Raw genomic sequence first — 6,561 nt, forward strand, 5'->3', positions numbered from 1 at the left:
AGCACATGTGAAAAATGCTCAAGTATATGCATGTGTTGACCACATAGAAGACCCGATATAACCCGCTAAACTCACATAGGTTCACTAAATATTACCGCTCAAGTGTTTAGAGGCTATATGTGTTTCACTCAAAAGCAATTTCACAACACGCGCCGCCATATGCTTGCTCTTCGATCTCATCTCCGCTAGGTAACCCACAACATTCAAGATCAAGAGGTCTTTTATTTGGTTGTAATGGGGCTAAGGGCAAGTGGCTAATAGAAATGAAGGATAAGGAAAGACAAAGTCCATGGAAATCGGTGGAGCAACTCTCTCTTGTAGAGATATATGACTTTTGCTTTCAAATACCAACTCACTCACTCTAATCCCAATGTACAACCCACACTATACTACATAATACTTTTTTTTTTTTTTCTTTCTTTTTCTTGAACTTTCTTTTTATTTTCACAACTTCTTCTTCTTCTTCTTCTTCTTTTTTTTTTTTTTTTTTTTTTTTTTTTTTTTTTGAGAACTTTCTTTTCTAAACAAATTACTCACCCCCACACTTATTCTTTTGTAACCTCACACTTTTGACTTTTCTTTTCTTTTGAAGCACTCAAACATAAAGTCATTCTCTCGAATCGCTTCACCAACTACCATGGAAGGGTAGGATAAAAGTGTTTAGGCTAGGTAGGAATTTGTGGTGGTAAAGAACAAAAAGGCTAAATATATAAATAGGCTCAAAGTGGCAATCTAGTGGTAAATATTTTTAGGCACATGCTTCTTTGGTCATGGTGGTATATAGTCCTAATGCCTCCATCCTTTCTATCATGTCGCAAGCTAAAAGTAGCCTCGAGAGGTCTCAAGCAAGTTCTAGATACGCAATGTCATGAAATTTTACACACATGAAAGAATAAGTGAATGAACAATGCATACACTATAGATATTAGGCTCAAAAGCTCACAAATAAGGCATGCAAGTTAATCGAATAATCTATATGCTTCTCTAATTATGATGAACGAACCTAACCATAGGCTATGTGCACACATATAGTCAAGCATAGATCACATATACACTCAATTACAAAACAAATTCGAAGACCTAGATCATGCTCAATCTATCCACAATCATAACAAGTTAAGTCCAAGGCTCGTCATTGGGGTTGGAAATGGCATTAACCACTAAAATATAATTACATAAAGCTAATCTAATCTAATTTTTTTTATTTTTTTATTTTTTTATTTTTTTTTTATAGGCGCTCTAACCCTCACCCCCACACTTAAAACCAACATTGTCCTCAATGTTGTCAAGTGAGCTCGAAAGCTAAAATCCATGTCGGATTTAGGCATGAGAGTGAAGTCCGGGCGAAGGCACAAAAACTAACTATGAAAATGAAAATCTAAATGCGGATAAAAGATACGGAAAACCCCCTTTGTTGACCCTCCATTGCTCACGACCTTCGGAGAAGACTAAAATAAGACACCAACTTCAAGGCACAAGGCCTTGACTTCCTTAACGTATGCTCCATAATAGCTCAAGGTGCTCAAGAAAGATCGACTCCATTGAAAAATATATAGTGTCCAAAGAGCAATGCGTCACAAATAGGCTACCAAAGAATAAGGACAAGGTCCTTCATTAAGCACATGGCCTTGATCACCTCCAACACACCTCACAACAGCCCTATAATGACCTTCATTGAAGAATTGAAGTGCAAGAAGTCCAACCACCCGAGTGAACACAAACTAGTGAGTGCAGAAAACTTCCAGCAATGACCTTTCTGTCTTCAAATGCCTATAGCTCATACTCAGAAAGTGATAATCAGGTGAGGCCACTGGAAATGGAAAGTAGACTCAGAGAGCTTTCTATCCATATAAAGTTAGCCACCTATCTCCAATTGAAATGCAAATTAAAGCTGGTCAAACTTGCTAATCTGTCATGAAGTTTTCTGCTGACCCTCAGTCACCAAAACTGTAATATCTGAAGCTCCAGAGGTGCAAAGAGGATGAGACCAACTGGAGATGAAAATAGACTCAAGCAATTACCTTATTAAAATTTCACTGAAAAATCAATTCTGAGTCAAAAATAGTTGGCCTCCAAACTCACTGATCTGTTCTGCAGTTTCTGCTGTGCCCTGTTTCTGACCTCTGTTACTTGGAACACTATATCTGAAGCTAAGAAGGTTCAAATCAAAAACTGTTTCTTCTGCATATAGAGGACATGAGAAAATACATCTCTGAAAATTTTTAGTTCCAAATTGCTTAGGATGTAGAAGGTGTAGCTTCCTAAAGTCACTCTACAGTAGCTGCCTCTGTTCTGAACTTCATGCATTGACCATTAAATAAATAGAGCTCCAAGGACTGAAAGTGGTTCAAATTTTGGTACAAGACAGTAGACATATAGAAGAATAGCTCCATAAAATTTCAGCTCAAAATAGCGTGTAGAATGGAATCTATAGTCACCCAAATTCAACTGAATTTCAGGACAGAAACTGCTCACTACCAAATTAATTCTCCTTCACATTTCCAACTCCGGACACCTCCCTTCCTCCCAAAAAGATGGCTAAATAGCCTTATTGATGCAAAATAAACCAGGAAATTTCAAAAACACCTAGGGTTGCCTCCCTAGAAGCGCTTGTTTTTAAAGACCCCAAGCCGGTCTATAGAACTTAGTCTCTTCAAGGTGGCTCAAAGGATGTCTTCTTACCACCCACAACAATTGTGGTAGCCTCACTATCATGTCCAAAACATCTAGCAATTGAAGAAGCGAGCTTGTAGCTTGGAGGTGGAGGCCAATCATACCTCTTAGATCCTTCCTTCTTCTTGACAACTCCACAAACCTCCCTTAACTTCTTGATGGACTCCTTTTGTGCCTCACTCAATGGTGGACTTTTCTTCTTGTGTTGCTCATAAGTCTCAAGAGTAAGGGTTGTTTGCTTTTCAAGCTCAATAGTAGGCTTCAAAGTAGAAGTAGGAACTACATCATCATGCTTCAATGGTGGCTCATTGTCATAGCCCCAAATAGGTGAAAAATGATCTTGTGCACGGATTGTAGGCTTGGAAGGATTCAAGGGTCCAAAGATCCGCTCACTCTTGGCTTCATTACCCTTTACCAAATCAATAGAGAATACCTCCCTCATAATGTCCGGCGGATAGAATGGATTGCACCCTTTGATCTTCACTTTGTCACCCAACACCTTGAGTCTAATGGTACCCTTCAACACATTAATCTTCACACCCGCCGTTGCCATGAATGGTCGGCCTAGAATGATAGGTAGCTCATTATCAAGGTAAGGGTCTTCACCCATATCCAACACTACAAAGTCGGCCGGTAGAATGAACTTATTTACTCTCACTAGCACATCCTCTACAACTCCCACCGGACGCCTTGTGCTACGATCCGCTAATTGCAATCTAATTGATGTGGGCTTCAACTCTCCAATTTGTAGCTTCCGGTATATAGCTAAGGGCATCAAATTGACACTCACCCCTAAGTCCATGAGAGCTCCTTCAAACACTTTTTCCCCAATAGTACACCCTATTGTAAAGCTCCCCGGATCTTGCATTTTTGGTGGTAGCCTTCGTTGGATAATTGCACTCACTTCCTCCTTCAACTCAAATGTCTCATCGGCTTTGAATTTCTTTTTATTCATGCACAAGCTCTTGAGAAATTGAGCATACACCGGCACTTGATGAATGAGGTCCATCAATGGGATATTGACATCCACTTTCTTAAATATTTCTTGTATCTCCCTCATCAAGCCACTCTTCTTCTTACCCCTTTTTGAATTATCTCTTCTTGCGACATTAGGATAAGGAAGTGGTGGTTCCGGTGTATTCAAATCAAGAGGTGGATCAAAGGTGAGACTTCCGGTGGTGCCCCTAAGGGTAGTCACGGTCCCACTAGGGTTCTTAGCCTTCAAAGCCTCGCCTAGTGATGAGTAGACCGGACCACTCCTATCCCTAGAGCTACCATGCACATGTAGATCTTCCTCCTTATTCTTCTCTTCTTTTTCTCTAGAAGTATATGGCTCAAACTCATGAGTGGTGGGTCTAATGTCATCAAGAACCTTCCTAGAGGTGTCATCGGCCTTAGATGGGTCCCTAGCCTTCATGGCCTCACCATCTAATTTAGGGTCCGAGACATCCTCATCCCTAGAAGTCTTCTTTCTCAACAAAGCTCTTTCCTTGCCACTATCAATCAACCCATATTTGCTTGCATTGTTCTCAAATGACAAGAAACCATAACCTTTACCAAGAATAGCTTCTCCGGAGGGTACATTTTCTTCCCCTCCGACTACCTTATCCACCCCCTTATTTCTTCCTTTGGCATTCAAAGTCACATCACCCACTCCATATTTACCGGAAGGTACATTTTCTTCCCTTCCGGTCCCATCCTCCTTGTAATAAAAAGAATCATGATGCAAATGCAAATTATCATCAACAACATGGCCAAGAGGTACATTTTCTTCCCTCTTGACCCCATATGAATGCAAATCGACATCATCATCAAATAAAGGATTTGTATGGAAACTAGAAGATGTGGGCATGTAAACTTGATTATCATATACCTTCCCCGAACGTAGAGTGGTAATGGCATTGCATTCACGGATTTGGCCTCTTGGATTTGGCTCCGGTTGTGAAGGTAAGGCTCCTTTTGGTCTCTCACTCATGTTGGTGGCCATTTGGCCCACTTGTACCTCTAGTCTAGCCATGCCTTGTTGTAGAGTTTGATACCCTTGAACTAGTGAAGAGATGTTTTGCTTGGTCTCCACATTAGTAGAAGTTTGAACCTTGAGAAACTCTCCCATTAAGTCTTCAAAATTAGGCTTCTTTGGTTCATTTGGAGCTTGAATAGGAATGCCTTGAAGAATAGGAGGGGAATTGTAGTTCTCGCCTTGGTGGGGGCCTTGAAATGAGCTAGGATTGCCTTGAAATTGCTACCACTATAGCCAACACCTTGTGTAAACCCGGGAGGGGTGTTTTGACCATGAAATCCATGACTTGAGGTAGATTGGCCTTGAGAATTAGGCCCATATGCTTGCTGTCCATGTTGACCATGTTGTGAAAAATGAGTGCCTCCTTGGTGTGCATTGCCATAATTAGCAACATTTGATGAGTCTTGACCTTGGCCACCTCTAAAGCTTTGCTTTCCACCTTGAAATGCACTAGTTGAACCTCCTTGGTCTCTCCAAGAGAAATTGGGATGATTCCTCCAACCGGGGTTATAAGTGCTAGAGTAAGGATCATTTCTTTGGTTTCTTGGCACAAAATTACCCACTTGGTTCACTTGCTCTTCAATAAATTCCGGAAACTTGGATGATAGGTGACACTCTTGAGTGGAATGTGCTAGACTCTCACAAAGCAAACATGATGTAGAAGTTGCCATCTTGACTTGGGCTTGAGGAGGATTCCGGTTCACTTGGTTTAGAAATTGGTCAATCTTGCTTTCTAGCCTCTTGAACTCATGCATAGAAGGCCCGGATGATGTTCCTTGAACCTCATAGATACCACCTCGGCTAGGTGTACTCTCCTTGTTATGCACTTGACGTCTTCTCATATCAAGATCATCCCATTGAAGTGAGTTGAGAGAAAGCTCTTCATATGTGTCCCAAGCGGCATCGGGAAGCTTGCTTGCAATAGTTCCACCACTAAAAGTGTCAACCCTTTGTCTTTGGTCCGCCATCAATCCTCTATAGAATTTGTCCACAATAAACCACTTCTCTAACCCATGGTGAGGACAGGACATCTCAAGATCCTTAAAGCGCTCCCAACACTCATGGAAATTCTCTTGAGGGTGTTGTCGAAATGCAACAAGCTCATCTCTAACATTGGAAGTTCTTGAAGGAGGAAAATATTTTCCCAAGAAAGTTTCTTGCATCTCAACCCAAGTGCGTATGGATCTAGGAGGCAACTTGCTCAACCACTTCCTTGCGTGGTCTTTGAGTGTGAAAGGGAACAATCTAAGCTTCAAGCCATCGGGATTGAGACCATGTAGTTGAACGGTGGTACATACTTCTTCAAACTCCGCAATATGATCATATGGATTATTTGAGGGCATGCCATGGAATGTGGGTAGAATGCTCAAGGTAGTGGGCTTGATCTCAAAATGATGCTCACATGGAGGGAGTACAATGCAAGAAGGGTGATCAACAATCGCGGGACTAGTGTACTCCCTCATGGTCTTGCCTTGGGGAGGATTTTGTGCGTCTCCCATGTTGACTTCTCCTTGTGAATGTCTTAAAGGTACTCTCTCTTGATCAAGAACTCGAGGTGGAGCACTCTCGGTCACTAATGGCCTTCGAATCCTCCTTCTTGATCTCCCTCTAGTGTCCTCACTCAATACCCTTCCGCTTCTAAGAGTGATCGGTTGATATGAAGAAGATGCTTCGTTCATACACCCTAGAACAAAAATGAGACCACGTAATGAGTACTCAAAAATTCACAAAATAGGCAATGATAATCAAATTTCACTTTTTTTTTTTTTTTTTTTTTTTTTTTTCAATGAATGAGAGGGGTTAGGAAGAGAAAGTAAGACAACAATTAAACAAGAAAATAAAATAACAAAAGCAAAGAAATGATAAAA

At 41.0% G+C, this 6,561-nt stretch overlaps 1 non-coding gene across 1 annotated transcript; it reads left to right on the forward strand.

Moving 5' to 3' along the window:
- Nucleotides 1-5,701: 5,701 nt before the first annotated feature.
- Nucleotides 5,702-5,808, forward strand: LOC133727637 (small nucleolar RNA R71). The gene has a single exon (XR_009855314.1). It is a non-coding gene; the product is annotated as a small nucleolar RNA R71 (small nucleolar RNA).
- The last annotated feature ends 753 nt before the right edge of the window (nt 5,809-6,561 follow it).

Source organism: Rosa rugosa, chromosome 1 (genome assembly GCF_958449725.1).
Source record: "Rosa rugosa chromosome 1, drRosRugo1.1, whole genome shotgun sequence".
NCBI classification, from domain to species: Eukaryota; Viridiplantae; Streptophyta; class Magnoliopsida; order Rosales; family Rosaceae; genus Rosa; species Rosa rugosa.